At 40.7% G+C, this 21,980-nt stretch overlaps 1 protein-coding gene across 5 annotated transcripts in view; it reads left to right on the top strand.

Annotated features, from left to right (window-relative positions):
* SEMA6D (semaphorin 6D) overlaps positions 1 to 21,980 on the top strand; it is a 598,448-nt gene that overhangs the window by 351,413 nt on the left and 225,055 nt on the right. The window lies entirely within an intron of this gene.

Raw genomic sequence — 21,980 nt, 5'->3', positions numbered from 1 at the left:
GTGACAATGAAATCTAGAAGGATGCCTGGGTGCATAGGGAAAAGAATGGCCAGTTGGAAAAAGGACTGTATAAGACTCTGGTGAGACCTTATTTAGAATTTAGCAGTCAATTCTGGAGACTGCACCTTCAAAAAAATATAAACAGGATGGAGTTGGTCCAGAGGACAGCTACTAAAATGGCAGGTCGTCTTCATCATAAAGCATATAAGAGCTGAGTAATGCATTTGGGGATTAGAAATCAGAAGGAGCCGTATGTGTTGGGAGGTGAGAGGCTGATATGCACGGATAGAGAGAGGGACCTTGGGGGTGATACTGTCTGAAGATCTAAAGGTGAAGAAACAGTGTGACAAGGCAGTGGCTGTTGCCAGAAGGATGCTAGGCTGTATAGAAAGAGGCATAAACAATAGAAGAAAGAAGGTGTTGATGACCCTGTACAGGTCGATGGTGAGGTACCACTTGAAGTATTGTGTTAAATTTTGGAGGCCGTATCTGGCAAAGGACATAAAAAGACTTGAAGTGGTCCAGAGGAAGATGATGAAAATGGTAGGAGGTTTGTGCCATAAGATGTATGAGGAGATACTGGAAGCCCTGAATACCTTAGAGGAAAGAAGAGACTGGGGAGATATAATTCAGACATTCAAATACTTGATCCTGCTTAGCTTCTGACAGCAAGAACAGGCTTATTCAGGGTGACCAGACAGTAGGCAGGATAATTACAAAAGTAATTCAAAAAATACTTTTTTTCATGGAAAGGGTGGTGAATGCATGGATTAGCCTCCTGGTAGAGGTTCTATAGTTGAAGATTGCATCTGAATTCAAGAAAGCTTGGGGCAAGTGCATTGGATCATTAAGGGAGAGGAAGGGACAAAAGACGACAAGGTCTTTATCTGCTTTCGGTTTTCTATGTTTCCTTTATAGACAGAATTGGTAGTGACTGTAAATACTTGTATTTAGGTCAGTAATAAGTCTACTTTTACAAGACCTGTAATTATGAGAGTTGGTCTTTTTCTTCATTACAACTACTTCCAAATAAAAGTTCATTTACAGCAGCTTGCGAACCTAGAAACCCTTTTATTAATGCTTAGCATATGAAAATTCTGCATGCCCTATTTTATATCTATGGGCCATGTGGCATTTAGTATATGCTCTTGACTATTAGTGCACACTAAACTTTAGTAGAAGGGTCCCCCTAGCTGTTTTAGAGGACTTTTAACTAAGCTACATTAGGCACTAATGTACCTAACACCGCTTAAAATTATCAGGAAAGGAATGGAAAACAAAGATGAAAATGTTATAATGCCCTTGTATCACTCTATGGTACGGCCACACCTCGAATACTGTGTACAGTTCTGGTCACCATCTCTCAAAAACGGATATAGTGGAATTAGAAAATGTACAGAGAAGGGTGACAAAAATGATAAAAGGAATGGGATGATTTCCCTATAAGGAGAGGCTAAAGAGGCTAGGAGAAGACATGGCTCAGGGGTGATATGACAGAAGTCTATAAAATAATGAGTAGAGTAGAAAGGGTAGATGTGAATGGCTTGTTCACTCTTTCCAAAAATACTAGGACTAGGGGGCATGCGATGAAGCTACTAAGTAGTAGATTTAAAACAAACCAGAGAAAATATTTCTTCATACAATGTGTAATTAAACTCTGGAATTTGTTGCTGGAGTATGTGGTGAAATCAGTTAGTTTAGCGGGGTTTGAAAAAAGTTTGGATAATTTCCTAAAAGATAGGCCATTATTTGAGATGGCTTGGGAAAATCCACAGTTTATTCCTAGGATAAGCAAAATAAAATCTGTCTTACTACTTGGGATCTAGCTAGGTACTTGGGACCTGAGTTGGCCAATGTTGGGTTTGATGGACCTTTGGTCTGTCCCAGTATGGGAAAAAACACTTGTATCCTGCAGTAAATGCCAAGGTAGTGCACACTAATACAGGTACTACAATTTTTTATAAATCTTTGTGGAGTGGATATGTCAGGGGGTAGAGAGTGGATGTTCCTGTACTAATCAGTTAGCACTTCCACATTGCCATAGGATTCCCACGAGCTCTTACCACCTATAAAATAGGTGTAGGTAAATGTGTTCAAGCAGTAATTTTTTTTTAACGATCATGGGCTAATAATGGCATAGCATTAATACAAAATTAATTGGAAAATTGCCCATTTTACTGCTGCAGTAAAAATGGCCTTAGCACACAGGCAATGGCATGCAATGGCATGCCAAGGCAAGTTTTTGCCACCGCTTAGTAAAAGGACCTCCTAACTTGTTATGAGCATTCGAATGTTGTTGATCAACCAGTATTCATTTTTGAATTATTATGATACAATAGCTCATCATAAACCAGATTTGTTCTGTGTTCTTGAGACATGACTATTACCAAGCGATTGTGTACTACTTAATCAATTCTGTTCTTTTGGTTTTAATTATGGGCATTGTCCCAGGAATGATAAGCATGGAGGAGGAATTCTGATTTAATTAATAGTAAATTGAAGTACAGTATAAGCATAATTAAAACTGTTAGCCTGGAAGGGTTTGAGATCTTATAATAGCTTTCCAAGATTGGGGTGTATGTCTTTGCTATTGTCCTTCACATCTAAATGCATTAAAGATGTCTTTTATGGAATTATTACATTCTTTGACTGTTGATAGCATGAATTAGTGGTAAAATAACACATCTGAACAGTAGCCCACATTAGTAACTTTCCCCACTTAGTGTGAAGAGTTTCAGTCTCTGGTAACCAGAGCTGATATTGTGATGTCATAATGCCTCATTCCACCAATGTCCAAGAGGCAGCCTCATCAATGACGTCACAATGGCTTGATTACCCTATACTTGGCTCACTTTTATTATACATCGCAGTAATTTAGATTTTAGAGACATTTCCTTTTTCTTTAATTAAGGAGGGAAATTATTAACATGAGCTACCATTAAAACTGACTTACTGTTAACCACAAGGTCTTGTTGCATAAAATGGAGTTAGTGATAAAATAACACATATCAACAGTAACCCGTGTTGATATCTTCACCCTTATATTGGGTGATTTTAACATGCCCTTCAATAATGTGACTTTATCCTTTTGGACATGAGGGTTTCTTGATTTGTTGAATTCCCTTGGTTTACTGCAGATAGCTACTTCTCCTACACATGAAATAGTTGACCAGATGTAGGATATGATGAGTAATTCTATGATTTAAGTGTGTGCACTTACCCACACCTTGCAAGCATAAGTGCACCGCCTATGTTTCTAGATCAGGACTTCTTTTTTTTAACAATGGGGGGCATTCCTCTTTCTTGTAATCGCAAATTAATTTCTGGAGTAGGTTTAGCATTTGACACTTACTGTTTTTTTTCTTAATTAAGCACCAGTTTGATTAGACATGCTTGCTAAACTACATTTGCTCTGATCAGACATAACCGGCATTGGTCCAACATACATCTACTGCTGATCATAAATCTTGAGGGTAAACATTAGCCACAACCTCAGATGGACTCTCAGTTTTTATATAGTGGCATTACAAGTGGAAACACTTTGCAAAATATTCACAACTCATTTCTAATTTATCATCTTTATCATTTCTCAGGTGTGCTCTGAACTATGTCAAACAGCTCTCTAGCTCAAAGAAAGCTATTAATCATAATAGAAAAGAATTATTATTATATATATTTTTTTTACATTTTCAACAAGTACTGAAATAAATCAAATTCTGCCAATTTCTGAGAGGGAGCGGAACTACTGCACCTCAGCTTGATGTAAATTTTGTTTCATCTCAGTCATATGTAGAGAATGAGATCCTGCTTCCATCAACAACATTTTTCTGTTCTTGTACAATCAATCATTCTTTCGAGGTTGGATTATTGTAACACGATCTTCCTAAGCCTGACTAAGAAAAGTCTTCAAAGATTTCAGTTGATCCAGAATGCTGCGGCTAGGCTGATCTTTGCAAAAAGTCAATTCGATCATGTTTCTCCGCTTTTGCTAAAACTTCATTGGCTCCCAATTATTTCTAGAGTCTTTTTCAAATGTGCCTGCAGCATCTTTCCTTCCTTCCTTCCTCTAATTTGGAATTCCACAAGATCTGAGATTACCAGACATACTCAAAAACTTAAATTATCTTTTCCTATGCTGAAAGACGTCATCTATACTGGAAAATTAGGGAACTCTCTTCTTTTCAAAATTACTGAGCTCTGGAATAATTTTCCTGTCCAATTGCGAATAATTTTCCTGTCCAATTCCGAAAACATCTGAAAACTTGGCTTTTTTCAAAATTGTGGTTTTTACTTCCCTCTATATTATCCCTATCCCTATTGTATTCTTTTTAATTTTCTGTAAACCGTGCCGAGCTCTATCTTTATAGAGAAGATGCGGTATATAAGCCTAAGGTTTAGTTTAGTTAGACACAGGGGCAGAATTTATCCTCGTCCCCACAGTTAACCGTGGGAAACCATCCCTGTGTCATTCTTTAAGGAGAGATAGTATGAATGGACACAACCATTGAAGAATGCTGGTGTAGAAGGACTGGGGTTAAGATAAACACTAAAAATGACACCAGATGGTTTGAACATAAGACCATAAGCATTGCCATACTGGGACAGACCGAAGGTCCATCAAGCCCAGTATCCTGTTTCCAACAGTGGCCAACCCAGGTCCCAAGTACCTGGCAGAAACCCAAAGAGTAGCAACATTCCAGAGCAGATATTGTGATACCATAATGCCTCATTCCATCAATGCCTAAGAGCCAACCTCATCAGTGATGTCACAATGGGTTCATTATCCTATACTTGGCTCACAAAAGAATCAGAGTATGAATGGGCACAGCCACTGACCCTCAAGCCTTGCATTGAAGAATGCTGATGTAGAAGGACTGAAGTTGAGCCGATAGTCACAGGGCGCATTTCAGCAGAGTGGCTCTGTGCATATTTCTTCCTGTCACCAAAATCCAGACAAAAACAGAAAAATAAAAAAGCTGCCCAGACTCCTGACAGAGCCCTCAAAAAGAGGACATGTCTGGGGGAAACCCAGACATCTGGTAACCTTATCCATGATGCATCTGGATATGGTGGTTAGAAATCCAGGACTGTCCCAAAATCTCCAACCCGGAACTCGGGAACTTGGCATCTCTGCTTTCCCATTGAGAAAATCAACGTGTGCACGTGTACATGTAAATGAACCCAGAAAAAACTCAATTTCTTTTTAAAATCCATTCCTTTTGTAGTTTCCCTAGATTGTCTCATAAGAACATAAGCAATGCCTCCGCTGGGTCAGACCTGAGGTCCATCGTGCCCAGCAGCCCGCTCACGCGGTGGCCCAACAGGTCCAGGACCTGTGTAGTAATCCTCTATCTATACCCTTCTATCCCCTTTTTCAGCAGGAAATTGTCTAATCCTTTCTTAAACCCCGGTACCGTACTCTGTCCTATTACATTTTCTGGAAGTGCATTCCAGGTGTCCACCACACGTTGGGTAAAGAAGAACTTCCTAGCATTCGTTTTGAATCTGTCCCCTTTCAATTTTTCTGAATGCCCTCTTGTACTTTTATTATTTGAAAGTTTGAAGAATCTGTCCCTCTCTACTCTCTCTATGCCCTTTATGATCTTGTAAGTCTCTATCATATCCCCTCTAAGTCTCCTCTTCTCCAGGGAAAAGAGACCCAGTTTCTCCAATCTCTCAGGGTATGAAAGGTTTTCCATCCCTTTAATCAGACGTGTCGCTCTCCTCTGAACTCTCTCGAGTAACGCCATGTCCTTTTTAAGGTACGGCGACCAATATTGGACGCAGTACTCCAAATGTGGACGCACCATTGCCCGATACAACGGCAGGATGACTTCTTTCATCCTAGTTGTAATACCCTTCTTGATTATACCTAGCATTCTATTCGCCCTCTTAGCAGCCGCTGCGCACTGTGCCGTCGCCTTGATTGTCATGTCCACCATTACCCCCAAGTCCCTTTCTTGGGTACTCTCATTCAATAACATCCCTCCCATCGTGTAATTGAACCTCGAGTTTCTGTTTCCTACATGCAATACTTTACACTTCTCATGTAGGAAGCAGAAACCCGAGGTATTTCCATCCCTACATTTCGTATTGGTTCTGTTTCTCTGGTAAGTCATATTTTTGGTATATGAATTTGTGTTTCCCTGTACGTTGTCATAAATTGTTTTAGAATTGTGCATCGCCTTGAATGTATGATTAGGCGATCAAATTTTAAATAAACTTGAAACTTACATGTGAAGAGCAGGTATGAATGTGTATGTAGTTTTTCAAGGGCTATTTTCAAAGTGGAAGCACATAATGCATTTTTACTTTCAAAACCAGCAAAGCATGTAAATAGAAAAGCATGTGCATACCCATGTGCAGTTATAAAATTCTCCCCTATATATTATAACATAATCCCTTCAGCGAAGCATGGTCGTGTGCAAAATTTGCCTACCTTTTTAAATTAATATTAAAATTAGTTCTGCTACACCTGACAGATGTTCGCCCAGAGGATCAATCCTTCTCTCATTTTATTTCGCCTTCACACCTTTCTTCGTTTTGTTCCCTTTTATTGAAAATAATATGTAAATACAGTGAAAGGTGTTGCTGGCGCATTCTTTTCTTTGATAGCAGGTTCAAATTTGTGTGACAAGGTGCTTACTGCATTACAAGGAGCCCGGTATAAACTTCTAAGCAGAAACTCAGCACTTAAAAGAAGGCAGGAATATATCACTGAATGGGAATGGAACTGCAAAGTTGACATATGCATCAATAAGCAAATTAAGACTTTTATGAGCTGCATTCTCCTAAATTCTCCTAAATTATTTTTACCACCCTAAATCCATTCCTCTACAGTCATGGTACATGGGCTTGTCATGCCACTGGGGCTTACGCACTTCTGTGGAAATGTCAGACTACCGATGTACCACCCATCTGGGCAGTAGCAGATGAGCAGTGCTGGAGGTGGAGGATCTCGTTTGATGTGACAGTGGTGGCAACATCAAATTTATACCGCATAGAAGGACCAGCAATCTACTTCTGTATTCTGCCGTGAAAATTTGATGGCAATCATCAAGTCGCTAGGACTCAAACATGAGTCAATGGCACCTAACAAAACCACTCCTATTAACCCCCATATACACGGTACACCGTCAACAGCACACAGGACATTGGCGCACCGACAATTCTGCTCCATCAAATGCGCGCACCGACAACTGCGCGCATGAAGGGAGGGGAATTGTCGAGGCAGAATTGCAAGGGGGTAATTCAGATCACTTCGGCATTGAACGCCTCTCCTCAATGAGAGCACAAGTGTGTGTGTGGGTTCCCGCACACACACACACACACACACACCCTCAGAGCGGAAACGGGAAGGGCGAAGTGCCGAGAGCAGAGAGCACGAGTTGTAAATTTAGTGTGAGGGGTTCCCCCACACACACCCCCATACCCCCCTGGCTTATTGTGCCAGGAACGTTACAGAAGTACAGGGGAAGGGATGGGGTGGGGAAGGAGCGTGTGGAGGTGGGGAGACGGAGAAGAGGGTAAGGGAGGGGCACCTCTCACACTCATTACAACATTGACTGTACGATATGTGGCAACTGATCAGCTTTTTCAGTGGCAGCAGTGAGAATGTGGAATAAACACTGCAATAAAGGTAATTTCAGGTTCTAAAAAATTCGACCACGTCACGCCTCTACTCCAACATGCCCATTGGCTTCCCATTTCATATAGGATAACATTTAAAATAGCTCTTTTAGTCTTTAAGACATTAAAAAATAATACTCCAGCATTTATAGATAGACATTTGATTCCATACAATTCGCCTAGAGTTCTCAGATCATCCTCACAATCTACCCTATACGTTCCCTCTTTAAAAATCATTGGTACTCGCCGTGACTTGATCTTCTCGGTTACTGCTCCAACAATTTGGAACTCACTCCCTCTTTATTTAAGACTTGAACCAGACTTGCAAAAATTTAAGAATAGCTTAAAGTGTCTTCTTTTTAAAGAAGCCTTTAACTAAAAGGTTTTTTTTTTGTTGTTTTTTTTTTTTTTTTTTTGCTGGTTATTTCCTATTTTCATCACCCTTCATCAAATTAAGATCCCCATCCCCTTCCCTTTTAACTTTTCTTCTGTTCTAAATTTTTTCCCCTCACCTTCCTAATGTACTACCCCATTTTGGTTATTTTATTTTAAAATTGTATTTTTTCTTTCTTTCCTACCGTTTCATGTGGCATGTCACCCCAGTTTGTTTTTTACTTTTTAAAGTAGTCATTTTTAATTTTAATGTATTTGTGATTTTATTGCCTTTGTAAAACGCTTTGTAATCTGAAAAGCGTTTAATCAAATATCATAATAAACTTGAAACTTGAATAAGCTACCAGGAATTTTGAGACTATGTAAAGGTAGTGTGACCAGCTTTGTAAACTGCTTAAAGCGTCTTTTGGCGCAAGCTTTTTATGATTAAGAAATGCAGGTTCTGTTATGATATCGCAGGATGACTATAATTGAATGTATTGTCGATATTTTTATGATGTAAATGGATTTTATGTGTGCTATTTGTAACTCACCTGGGTATCAATTGATAGATAAATTTTAAAAGAATTAAAGTCTACACATATAAGTAGCAGTTTTTCTGCAATTACAACGTACACTTGTAAGCCCGGCGGCTTTTTAAACATTAAGCAGTGCCTAACCCTGCGGAAATCATCTTTTGTTTCATTTAAACAGAATGCTTGAGTATTTTATGAGGGTTTGCCTATAGGGCTCGGCTTCCACTAAGTGTCCTGCACAAAAGGCTGGAAGGGGGAAGAGAAAAGCAAAAACAAGACTTCTGTTGGCCGGAACCTTTTGTGGTGGAAAGGGTGGTACGGGTGCAGAGAGCGGGTAAGGGTGGGGTTATGTGGCTTCTTTTCTTAGGCTCCATATTTAAGCCAGTGTTTATGCAGTAATAGTAACATCCTAAATTAGCTACTACATTTTTTTTATGGCAAACCAGCAAAACACTCTATGTAATTTAGTTGATCTGAAACGTATTTTCTTCCTATGGAAAAGGTGCTGAGGAGTTTCTTATTTAAAAAAAAAAAACAAAGCCGTAAAAGTCTGATTTGCACTTAGCAATCATTATGGAGAGAGAAATTGAAGCTACTCCTAAGAAATAAAAAAGAAAACAAACCACATTGGGAGCCCCATTTCAAACTAATATTGCTCCTATAATCCCTATCCAACTCAATTCATGGCAAATCAAAACTAATTATTGCACATCCTCCAAATTTCAGGGAGGAAATAATCCAACTGGATTGGGCTAAAAAAAAATATACCTGTTTCCTTTATATGAAATCAAACTTGTACTGTACAAGGAAATTTCAAGAAAAATGCTGTGTCTGAGGCTAAAACCTTGAGTTTAAAGTGGAGGAAGCTCAGTCTCTGGGCCTACAAACTGCTTGTGTTATTCTCTCTCATTTTCATTTTCTGTTTGTATTTGCTTCTGATATAAGAACATAAGCAATGCCTCTGCTGGGTCAGACCTGAGGTCCATCGTGCCCAGCAGTCCGCTCTCGCGGCGGCCCAACAGGTCCAGGACCTGTGCAGTAATCCTCTATCTATACCCCTCTATCCCCTTTTCCAGCAGGAAATTGTCCAATCCTTTCTTAAACCCCAGTACTGTACTCTGCCCTATTACGGCCTCTGGAAGCGCATTCCAGGTGTCCACCACACGTTGGGTAAAGAAGAACTTTCTAGCATTTGTTTAGAACCTGTCCCCTTTCAACTTTTCCGAATGCCTTCTTGTTCTTTTATTTTTTGAAAGTATGAAGAATCTGTCCCTGTCTACTCTCTCTCTATGCCCCTCATGATCTTATAAGTCTCTATCATATCCCCTCTAAGTCTCCTCTTCTCCAGGGAAAAGAGACCCAGTTTCTCCAATCTCTCAGTGTATGAAAGGTTTTCCATCCCTTTTATTAGACGTGTCGCTCTCCTCTGAGCCCTCTCGAGTAACGCCATGTCCTTCTCAAGGTATGGCGACCAATATTGAACACAGTATTCCAGATGCGGGCGCACCATCGCCCGATACAGCGGCTGGATAACTTCTTTCGTCCTGGTTGTAATAGCCTTCTTGATTATACCTAGCATTCTATTTGCTCTCTTAGTGGCCGCTGCGCACTGTGCCGTCGGCTTCATTGTCCACCATTACCCTCAAGTCCCTTTCTTGGGTACTCTCATTCAATAACATCCCTCCCATTGTATAGTTGTACCTCAGGTTTCTGCTTCCCATATGCAATACTTTACATTTCTCAACATTTACATATAAATCCATTGAAATGATCCCCAAAATGTCAGAGATTCTGCATTTGCATAACTTACAGTACTTTATAAGTCACATGCGTCAGTGTTTATGCCATCTTGCAAATGTGTAATACGCAATTTCATTATGTAGTTACAGAAGCGTATTTAGGCAGAATTGTAACATTTACATGCACATATGTACATACATACACATATATGCCATTATTCTAAACACTGACTCCAAAACAAAGCAATCTTTTGATATATATAGGTATTATAGGCAAGTGATCTTCTGAAGCATAGCCTTAAAGATCATATAGATCATCTATGGAATAATCTACCTGGACATCTAAGATTGCGTATGAACTGTTCTTACTTTAAGAAGTTACTAAAGACAGAACTCTTTTTGATGCTTACATGTAATGGTATAAGAGAGCTTGTTGATTTTTTTTGTTTTTTAATTATATTTTATGTTATGTTTGCTGCTGGAAACCGCTTGGACACTTGGGCAGTCTATAAATGTTTTAAATCAATAAATAAAGCTTAATGCTAAATCCTAAAGGACTTTCAGGGCCCTTTATAGAATTAGCCCCAAAAAGTATAACTGAATTCAAGAAAGCTTGGGACAAGTACGTTGGATCTCTTAAGGGGTCTCAAAGTCCCTCCTTGAGGGCCGCAATCCAGTCGGGTTTTCAGGATTTCCCCAATGAATATGCATGAGATCTATGTGCATGCACTGCTTTCAATGCATATTCATTGGGGAAATCCTGAAAACCCGACTGAACTGCGGCCCTCAAGGAGGGACCTTGAGATCCCTGGGATAGTAGATGGTCTTTATCTGCTTTCATTTTCTCTGTTTCCATGCCACTCCCACTGCCCTGCCCATGCCACTGCCCACATTTCAGTTATGTGCTAAAAAGCAGTTTTCCCCAAATCGATCCTGGAGTCATTGCCGTCAGCTATTCAGGCTATCCACAATAAATATGTATGAGATTGATTTGCATACCCTGCCTCCATTGTATGCAAATTTCATTCATGCATATTCATTTTGGATATCCTGAAAACCTGACCGGTAAGAGGGTACTGCAGGACCGACTTGGGAAACATTGCTATAAAATTTAGGTGTGCATGTCATAGAACAGGGGGCAGAATAGATCCATGTGTAAACTCAAATGAGTGCTAATTAATAGTAATTATTGATTTTAATGGCTCATTAACTAATTAGTTTTTGCAAGGATCTGGAATCCAAAATTTTGGTGCCATATATTCCGTATTTCCCTGAAAATAAGACCTACCCCGAAGCGCTAGCATGATTTTTGGGGTAGGTCATAATATAAGCCCTACCCCAAAAAATAAGCCCTAGTTAGATCATCCCTGCAGCCCCTTCCGAATGTCCCCAACACTTCCCCACTCCATCCCTGGATTTGCTGGCAGTAGCGTCCCCCCCGCTGCGCTGTCGAACCCCAGTGACCCTCCCACCCATCCCCCTACGCAGCATCTTTTCATCTCTCCCTCCTATCCGAATCCCGCCGACCTTCCCATTATGAGACCAACATACCTCCCTCCAAACATCAGCAGCACTTTAAACTGGCAGCTTCATGGTGATGTAATCAGCGACACGGCACAGGGAAGGCCCCAGTGGGAGAAGGCCATGAAGCCTGTTTAGAGTGCTGCCGACTCTTCAGTTTGGAGGGAGGTATGTCGGTCTCACGCTGGGAGGGCCAGCGTGGTTCTGTTGCGTGGGGTATGAGAGGGAGGGATAGAAAGATACAGTACAAGGACTCGGGGGGATGGGAGGGATAGAAAGATGCTGCAGAGGGAAGGCACAAGGGGATGAGTGAGAAGGGAGGAAAGATGCTGCACATGTGGGAGAGAGAAAGGAAAGAGGAAGAACTGGGGTGGAGGAGAGAAAGGGAGAGATGATCATTGTACATGAAAAAAAAAATAAGACATCCCCTGAAAATAAGCCCTAGTGCATTATTTTGGACCCATAATTAATACAAGACACTGTGTTATTTTGGGGGACACTTGGTAGAATCCGGGGAGGGGGGGTATAATGTTTTTCTTCAGTGGCTACAGTATGGCGTTTCCTATTCTTTTTCTATATCAATTCAGATTTTACCACTGTGTAATGCTTGATAAATACCATCTACTGTGTACCCCAGAGCTGAAATCAATAAACAATTTCCTCTGAAAAAGAAGATAACATCATAATTTAAATACAACTTATCTTTTAATCAAAAAGCTTACTGTTATCAGATAAACTTCAAGGAAACTACTTGTAGATGAGGAGGTTGGTTTTTTTTTCTCTGTTGAATTATTTTAGTCCAAATGATGATGGAAAGCTAACATCTGGGTACTATCTGTAGGTGTCAAAAATCTGGTTCAGAGCCGAATGCGGAAGAGCGTGTACATTTTTTTTTATTATTATTATAGACTTTAACCATATGGCATGTCACAAAATGTCTGATTAAAGCTAACTGCATTTGCTGTGCTAATAAATTTTATCTAGACAACTTTGCGACATGTTATGAGGATGTGCAGTAATCTCTCCGGACACATCCATTGTAATGAATAATTAAAGCTAGGATTCAGCACCTTTCATTTCCTGGGAAGGTTGATGTGTCCTTCTGACTACCTGCACAGGGCCTTTGTAAAACGGAGCCAGATTATGCCCTACACAAAGATCGCTATTTCTTCTACACTAAACTAAACTAAACCTTAAGTTTGTATGCCGCATCATCTTCATAAAGATAGAGCTCGACACGGTTTACAGATAATTCAATAAATGAGGGAAGGACATAATAAGAAATTAGAGGTTATGAAGAGGATAGCTAGCTTTACATTTTAAATAGATAGCTTTACGTTTTGGAGAAAAGCCAGGTTTTCAGATGCTTTCGGAATAATTGGAATGAGCCTAGGTTCTGCAGCGGGGCAGGGAGGTTGTTCCAAAGCTCAGTGAATTTGAAGAAAAGGGATTTCCCTAATTTACCTGCATACATATGACGCCTTTTAATGAGAATGAGAAAAAAAGAAGAGAGAGAGAAAAGAGAGAGGAAGATAGAGAAAAAAAAGAGAGGAAGAGAGATAAAAAGAAGAAGAGAGAGAGAGAAAAAAAGAGAGAGGAAGAGAGAGAGAGAAAAAAGAGACACAGAGAGAGAAAAAAAAGAGAGAGAGGAAGAGAGAAAAAAAGAAGAGAGAGAAAAGAAAGGAAGAGAGAGAGGGAGAAAAAAGAGAGAGAGAAAAAATAAAAAAAGAGAAAGGAAGAAAGAGAGAGAGAGAAAAAGAGAGGAAGAGAAACTAAACTAAACCTTAAGTTTCTATACCGTATCATCTCCATAAAGATAGAGCTTGACACGGTTTACAGATAATTCAATAAATGAGGGAAGGATATAATAAGAAATTAGAGGTTATGAAGAGGATAGCTAGCTTTACATTTTAAATAGATAGCTTTACGTTTTGGAGAAAAGCCAGGTTTTCAGATGCTTTCGGAATAATTGGAATGAGCCTAGGTTCCGCAGCGGGGCAGGGAAGTTGTTCCAAAGCTCAGTGAATTTGAAGAAAATGGATGTCTCTAATTTACCTGCATACATGACGCCTTTTAACGAGGGGAAAGATAGTTTGAGTATGTTGGCGGATCTGATAGTGTCAGGTCTTGAAGAATTCCAGGATAGTGGGATTAGGGGAGGAAGAATGCTATGTAGGATCTTGAAAATTAGGCAGGTACATTTAAAGTGAATCCTAGAAATCACCGGAAGCCAGTGAAGTTTTGACAGAAGCGGGGAAACATGGTCCAATTTGCTTTTTGCGAAGATCAACCTAGCCGCAGTGTTCTGGATCCGCTGAAATCTTTGAAGATTTTTCTTGGTTAGACTTAGGTAGATGGAATTACAGTAGTCCAGTCTGGAAAGAATGATTGATTGTACAAGGACAGCAAAATGTTGTTGGCAGAATCAGGATCTCACTTTCCTCAACATGTGAAGACTAAAAAAACCTTTTTTTTACCAGAGAGTTGGGATGATCATTAAAGGAAAGTGTAGAGTCAATAATGATGCCCAAAACTTTGCTTGAGAATTCAATCTGCAGTGTTGGACCAGAAGGGTCCTTACTTATATATTAGAACTCATACCAGGCGGAATCCATATATTAACAGTATGGTATGGTTGCAAGAAAATAGGGCCTGATATTTAAAAGAAAAAAACAACAACTAACTGGTCAATATTCAAAATGATTTAATCAGCCAGAAACAACCGCTGACTGGTTAAATCACTTGTTTGGAGTTATCTGCTAATTTTCAGTGGTACTTAATTGGTTATTGCTGTTGAAAATTAGCGGTTAGGCCCCAATTCTATAAATGGCAGCTAAAAATTAGGCACCCAGGAATGTGGCGGATAGTGCCTGTCAATCTTCAGTTAGGCGCATATATAGAATCGAGCCTAGGGGCACCTAAACTGGACTTAGGCTCCAGTAGGCACCTGAATCCTAGGTGGCCCTTAATTACGCCAGGATTTTCTTGGCCTAAGTCCACTTTAGGTGCCTAAATGGAAAACACACCCAAGACCCACATTCTGGTAGGCGCCTTAGGTGAGGCATCTACCCAAAATCAGTAGGTGCCTACCAATTTAGGCACCTACTAGGAATTAATTTTAATTGAAGCTAATTATTAAGTGTTGATTGTCAATTTTTAGTACTAATTAAGCTTATTAAATAATTAAGTTAGGAACCTAGATCAACCAGGTGCGCCTAGGGTTCCCAGATTTACCAATTTGAAAACCCAGATGCATGGCCACGCCCTGTTCTGCCCCATCCCCACCCTGTTCTGCCCTAGCCCTGCCCTGTTCTGCCCTAGCCCTGCCCCCCAAAAGCACATCTCTTTTTATCTTGATCTCCAGGCCACATTTGGAGGGCTTCCTACATGCGCGGATGTGTGTGACATCAACCACGCATGCTTGTTGGAAGCTTTCCTGACGCGGCCCTGAAAAACTGACATGTTTGGAAAGTCCATCTGTGAACCTGGACAGTCCTCTAACCTGGTAACCCTAGGTATGCCGATCTATGCGCCTAATTTTAGGTGTCATTTATAGAATCTGGGCCTTAGTACTGAAGTGAAAACCTGGAACTTCCCTCAGGAACTGCAACCACCCCAGAACATCCTAGGAGGATGTTTGCTTGGGGCCTCCCCTGTCTTGTTCATTAAGAGAACTTTTGACATCCTGCTCTCTGCCTGAGCCCCACACTCCTAGTCAAACAAGCCAACATCCCTATTTTTAAGGCGGTTCTGTTTCAGTGAAGGAGTGTTCTTAAAGAAATACCATCCAGTATCTCATACATGCCTTCTTATTTCTGTGATTCATATAGAAGGGCATTTTGGTATGATGTCCAATTCTGAGTTTGGACATTTTGAGGAAGACGCACAAAACTAGGGTTACCAGATTTTCTGTTTGAAAAATACGGACTCCCTAGACCCGCCCACAGGTCCGCCCAGTTCCACCCATTCCCTCCCAATCCTGCCCCAGCCCCCTGCTCTCATCAGGCAGGAGGACATCCACGCATGCGCGGATACTACGTGATATCATTGTGCGCATCCGCCCATGCACGGATGTCCTCCTACCTGACGCGATGTGGAGGAAAGCTTTCAAAACTCAGACAAAGCGCCGGGTTTTGAAAAGCCTTCCAGCCCCCTAGACATGTCCTCAAAAGGAAGACATGTTTGGGGAAATCTGTATCAAACAAGCCCATTTACAGAACTGCAAAAAGTCTATCTTGGCTATTTTTCAGATGTGTGCTTGTCTTTTTGAACAATTTTTGAAAAGAAAAAAAAAAAAACATGTCTAAAAGAAAAAAGCACAAAACAAGGTAGGAGGGGACAGCATTTTTAGTAGAATGGCCACACAGACATCCCAGCAGAATAGTGGGGCACTTTAGGGGGTACTGCAGTGAACTTCATATAAAAAAGGCCCAGGTACACATCTCACCATAACTCCCGTATAGTGTATGGGGAGCCCTTCAACACCTTCCCAAAACCTACTGAACCCAATTGTCCCCTATATCTAGGTACAGTGGGATTTGGGTGAATTTTGGAAGGCTCACATATTCTACCATAAGTGTAGTAATTAGAGTGGGATATGGGCCTGGGTCCCCCCTCTCTGTAGTCCACTTCACTGACCATCAGTCTATTCCAGAGACTTGCTTGCTGCTCTATTGTGACTGGCCATAATATCTGAAGCTATCATACAGGCAGGTATGTACATCTTTGGGGGGTGGGGGTGGGTGGGAGTCAGTGACCACTTGGAGATGTGTGAGGGAGGTCATGTTTACATTCCTACAGTGGTCATCTAGTCAGTTTGGGCACTTAATCATTATTAAAATAGGTCTAGCCTAAAATGTGCAAATTGTGCCCTGGACATATTCTTAAATGTTTGATTATGACAGAAAAACATCCAAGTCATAAGCCCCCTTTAGTCCTGCCTACACTATGCCTCTAACACGCTCCCTTGAAATTTAGACGAACTACTGATCGACAGCACATAAATCCATCTCTAAAATAAGTTTCAAAAATAGCAAATTGGAAGGCCATCTGCCCTTTTAGGGGGTACTGAAAAGTTATCAGTGCAACCAAGAAGGGAACGATGAAACTTAAATGTTATTCCACAAATTCACCCCTAAATTCAACACACTTGGCACATCATGTCTGAAATTTCTGTAACCCTTCCCAAAAAATACTTTTTATGTCTAGTCACTGAAAAAAGTTTATGTCTGCTATCTAGAAAAAAAATGTGTTTCAGTGTTTCAATTTGTTTCAAGCATTTAAATGTCTGTATCATATCTCCCCTGTCCCTCCTCTCCTCTAGAGCAGTGTTCTTCAACCGCCGGTCAGTGGACCGGTGCCGGGCCACAAAAATTTCCTGCCGGTCCGTGAAGGATCAGCTGGGAAAAAAAAAACAGCTTATTTACTTCGCAGACTACTTACGCTAACATTTCCAGACCGCGCCGGGACTGCTAAAGGGGAATTTGTGTGAACCTGGCATGGTGGCTGATGGGTAATTTTGTGTCAAAGAAGGCAAGAGGCACACACCTTGAAAGGGAGGCGCGGTGAGTCCGCCGACTGCACTGTTTGAAGGCAGCTGCTGCACATTGCACGGAAAGTTACCGCCACTCTTTTCCCGGTCTTCCTCGGGCTGTCTAAGAGCAAGGAGATCTTCCACTCCTTCCACAGACCTGGATAAAAGGAATGAAGTTCCTGCTGCCTGCTGGAGCAGTAAGATAAAAAATGTGAGATGTGACTTCCCGAGCTTTCAGGCAGGCTGAGGGGGAGAAGCGGGCCTTTGTTACTCAAGTGCACTTCTCAGGAAGGCGGAGTCCCATTGTGTGGGCTGGAGACTACAGACTCCTTGGACCGGTGAACAGACCGGTCCTGCGGCAGCACTGATTGGCAGTTGCGAAAACAGCACGGGACGATGCTCTCCTGAAGTTATATATTGTATTTAGTACTCGGGATGGGAAGGATGGGGGGGGGGGTTTCTCTCTGTTCTTTTATTTCTTAAAAAAACATCCTTGACGATTCTTTTTAAGGTTTGTCAAGCCTTCAGTGAGTCTTTAAAAAGACTACTATTTTAGTAATGAAAGACTAATGCAAAAAGTTCCCCCAAAAGTGGAAAACTTGTACTTTATTTCTAATCCCAAAATGATCAATATCTGATCAAAACAACATTTAATTTTCTTGTGACCAATTGGATTTTACTTGGATTTTACTCAAAATCTGCTGAATTTTATGCCATTTGTGACGTGTTTGGAAAATTGCTTTTTCTTTTTTTTAATTATTTGTAGCCTCCTAATAGGAAAAGTTATACATTCTTGTTTCCTATGGTAGTTTAGTAGTGGCATTTGAGACTACACCATGTTCTTCAACCTCCGGTCCACAAAATAATTCTTTTATTTCCGCCAGTCCATAGGTGTAAAAAGGTTGAAGAACACTGCTCTAGAGGATACATATTCAGGTCTTCCAGTCTCTTCTCGTACAACTTTTGGTGCAAGCCCCATACCATTTTCATTGCTATCCTTTGGACTGCGAGCAAACAAAAAAAGGAACTGCAGATATGTACAAGATGCAGGCGAAATTTATTGTGACAAATATAAATATATAAAAACCTTTTTACCAAACAATGGACCCGACTTTTCCAATTACGTTTCCAATTACGTTTCCAACTTGGAGTACTGTGTTCGGTTTTGGAGGCTGTATCTAACTAAGGATATAAAAAGACTTGAAGCAGTCCAAAGGATAGAGCAACAAAAAGGGAGGAAAGGTCCAACCTTGTCTGCAGAAAAAAACAACCAGGAACAAACAAAAAAAGGAACTGCAGATATGTACAAGATGCAGGCGAAATTTATTGTGACAAATATAAATATATAAAAACCTTTTTACCAAACAATGGACCCGACACGGTCCGTGTTTCGGACAAATCTTCGTCGGGAGTCCAAGATGAAAAAAGGTTTGGAAAAATATGCCACAAAAACCTTTTGGTTTATGACATTTTTTACTCTACAATTTTTTGTGGCATATTTTTCCAAACCTTTTTTCATCTTGGACCCCCGACGAAGGTTTGTCCGAAACACGGACCGCGTCGGGTCCATTGTTTGGTAAAAAGGTTTTTATATATTTATATTTGTCACAATAAATTTCGCCTGCATCTTGTACATATCTGCAGTTCCTTTTTTTGTTTGTTCCTGGTTGTTTTTTTCTGCCGACAAGGTTGGACCTTTCCTCCCTTTTTGTTGCTCTATCCTTTGGACTGCTTCAAGTCTTTTTATATCCTTAGTTAGATACAGCCTCCAAAACCGAACACAGTACTCCAAGTTGGAAACGTAATTGCTGAATCCTTATCAGTAGCTGGTTTGCCTAGAGACGAGGGTTTGAGATTGGAGTGTTTTACCCCTTGCTGCATAGACAAGCCTATAAAGTCCAATTTAGCAGATTTTAAATTGAGAATGACACTGCAAATTATGCCACCCATCCTATCACCGCGTGTTTTGTCACTGTCTCTGTCCCATTCCTGTAAGCTCTGCCTTAACCGCACAAGCCTCGAACACTTATGATTTTAAAGTGTTTGAGGATTATGCAAATGAGGACAGAGCGTGCCGGAATGGGGGAGAGACAGGAAAAGAACTCGCTGGGACGGGACTGGAAAATGAGTGGCAAAATTTGCAGTTTGGATAACAATGAAAGAATAGGTCTGCCAGGTTATGCAGGAGCCAAAGCACTGTGCTGCCATTTTGGATCTTGCTTGCTCCCTCCCCCGAGGTAATTCTATTCTTTGTAAACCGTGCAACAATAAATTGAACTGCTTATTCAAAATGATTTCAATAAATACCAGCTTATAAACGGTAGATGTTTTGGAAATTGTCATTGGCTGATCCTAGTTTTATTGATTCCAAATCACCAAATGTAGCGTTCAAAGTGAAATGATCATGTATACAATCCGCCTGTTTCATTAAAACAATGGTAATTCTAAATTGCTCTGTGAAAAGCAACCAGCTTATATTGGATCATCTCAAAACCTTGATTATACTCAAACACTTTACTGTTTATGCAGAGAGCTGTAAATTCTCTGTTGTTAGGAAAACATGAAATACTATATTCTATTAACAGGAATTCAATAACAAGCGGAAGAGTTACATATATCCAGAGCAATTGTGGTGAGGAAACAAAGAGAGCTATGCCCGATTAACCGCAATTCTTTCTCTCGTCATACTCTTCGCATGAATAATTGCATGCACATTTGTTTCCAAAATATCTAGGCAATAAAAATGCAGCGTTCTATGTAACGAAACCCAGTCTTCGTCATTTTGAAAGAGAGTGGGTTCTATACCACTCCTGTGGTATTTTCGCTTCGATTGGAGGCAAATTATTCTGTGAATGTGGATATATGTTGGCCCCGTGCCAATACAGAGGAAAACTGACGAAACAGAGTTAAAAAAAAAAAATACATGCTGCAGTCACCAATCAAACAAGCACTCTCCAGCTGAGTTAGTGTCGTTTTTTGTATCTTTTTCCTATAAACCTTTTACTTTGTCCTCTTAGAAAAAAAAAAAAAAAAAAAAGTGGCAGCTCACGTGATTCATAACAATTTCTGTTACTGAGTAAACTTCTGAGGCAAAACCGGTGTAATTTTTACGCTATATTGAATATTTCTTGGGAAAAGTGAGACTGAAGAGCATAAGAACATAAGAATTGCTACTGCTGGGTCAGACCAGTGGTCCATTGTGCACAGCAATCCACTCACGCGACCAGTGCTCTAAATGAGTCCAGCCTCACCTGCGTACGTTCCAGTGTAGCAGGAACTTGTCCAACTTTGTCTTGAATCCCTGGAGGGTCTTTTCCCCTATAACAGCCTCCGGAAGAGTGTTCCAGTTTTCCACCATTCTCTAGGTAAAGAAGTCCTTCCTTACGTTTGTACGGAATCTATCCCCTTTCAACTTTAGAGAGTGCCCTCTCGTTCTCCCTACCTTGGAGAGGGTGAACAATCTGTCTTGATCTGCTAACTCTATTCCCTTCAGTATTTTGAATGTTTCGGTCATGTCCCCTCCCAGTCTCCTCTTTTCAAGGGAGAAGAGGCCTAGTTTCTCCAATCTCTCACTGTACGGCAACTCCTCCAGCCCCTTAACCATTTTAGTTGCTCTTCTCTGAACCCTTTCGAGTAGTACCGTGTCCTTCTTCATGTACGGCGACCAGTGCTGCACGCAGTACTCCAGGTGAGGGCGCACCATGGCCCAGTACAGCGGCATGATAACCTTCTCCGATCTGTTCATGATCCCCTTCTTTATAATTCCTAGCATTCTGTTTACCCTTTTTACCGCCGCAGTGCATTGTGTAGACGGCTTCATCGACTTGTCAATCAGAACTCCCAAGTCCCTTTCCTGGGAGGTCTCTCCAAGTACCGCCCCGGACATCCTGTATTTGTGCATGAGATTTTTGTTACCGACATGCATCACTTTACACTTATCCATGTTGAACCTCAGTTGCCATGTCGATGCCCATTTCTCGAGCTCGATTATGTCACGTTGCAGATCTTCGCAATCCCCCTGTGTCTTCACTACTCTGAATAACTTCGTATCATCCTCAAATTTAATCACCTCACTTGTTGTACTAATGTCCAGATCGTTTATAAAGATATTGAAGAGCATAGGTCCAAGCACCAACCTGCTTTTTTTTTAACTTGTTGCTCAATTGCTGTTTCTGACTTTGCATTTTTACACTTGTAATTTTGCCCATAAGTTATACAACCATAATTGTTGTAGTTATTCGATCTGTGTATTTGAAACATGTATTGCAAATGACAATGTGTGCTTTTTTGGTATTCTTTATACTACAATAGAAATTATTTGAAATTAAAAATAAAGAAATACCAACCTGCTTTAAAGTCTGAGGGTGGAGCCAGAGAGGCCCTTTTACTAAATCTTAGAGCATGCTAATGGACATTAACACACATTAATGGCCAAATTCTACATATAGTGCCCCAAAAAATCAGTGTTAATCAGCAAAGCACTTCGCACGATTCTCTAAAAGGCTTCTGCTATATATAGAATTGTGCTTAGTGGCCGTACATAACATTTAGGCACACCCTTTTAGGCCAAGGAAAACCGGGCCTAAATGCTTCACCCAAGTTGTGCTTGGATTGGGCATATTCTTTAACAGTCCGTCTAAACTTTTAGGA

Source organism: Geotrypetes seraphini, chromosome 14, assembly GCF_902459505.1.
Source record: "Geotrypetes seraphini chromosome 14, aGeoSer1.1, whole genome shotgun sequence".
Lineage (NCBI taxonomy): Eukaryota > Metazoa > Chordata > Amphibia > Gymnophiona > Dermophiidae > Geotrypetes > Geotrypetes seraphini.
Note: the sequence above shows the minus strand (reverse complement) of the source record. Positions and strands in the feature narration are given on the sequence as shown.